The following is a 630-nucleotide window of genomic DNA, read 5'->3' as shown; positions in this document are numbered from 1 at the left end:
AGTGAGAGCAAAATAACTTACTGGAATATTAGATCAGAGCTGAAGGAGCATGCCACTAATAGAGAAAGGGGATATTTTCATAGAACCAGTATTTTTCCCCATCCAATCTCTGTTCGATGTCAATCAAAACATATAATTGGCCATTTAGTTTTTTAAAAATTCAATATGCCTGTACACATACACCCGTTACTTTATGTACAATAAAGGAATGGGGAAGGATAAAATGAAAGAATAGAGAAAACTATACTGTGATAGTCAGGATGTGATGGAACCAAATTGCAGTTGTCTAATTGAGAATGTATTCTTGGTCTGTAAGAATAGAGTTCTGGAGGAAAGTAGTAGTTTCCCTTTTTAGTAGACACCTCCTGTCTGCTGCTGGAATACATCAATTGTGTCTTCATCCTCCATTTCCAACTGTGCAGGTGTGTCTGTTTCATTAATTGGCTGCTGGAATCTGATCTGCCTCATTGACAAACCCTGTCCTTCACAATATGCTCTCATTAGTTTACAAAGTGGTCTTAATCTTAAACTGCACCACAGAACCATTCTGTCCCCGCTGCCACTTTCAAGTTAATATGTATGATGGTGGTTCTCAGTCTTGACTCTTTCCTTGGGCCTTTGGTTGGCCAT

General features: G+C 38.7%; 1 pseudogene; it reads right to left on the bottom strand.

The window, feature by feature from the left end:
- Positions 1-351: 351 nt before the first annotated feature.
- LOC107146472 lies at positions 352-630 on the bottom strand (annotated as a pseudogene).

Source organism: Marmota marmota, unplaced genomic scaffold, assembly GCF_001458135.2.
Source record: "Marmota marmota marmota unplaced genomic scaffold, marMar, whole genome shotgun sequence".
Lineage (NCBI taxonomy): Eukaryota > Metazoa > Chordata > Mammalia > Rodentia > Sciuridae > Marmota > Marmota marmota.
This window is presented reverse-complemented; position numbering and strand designations above follow the sequence as displayed.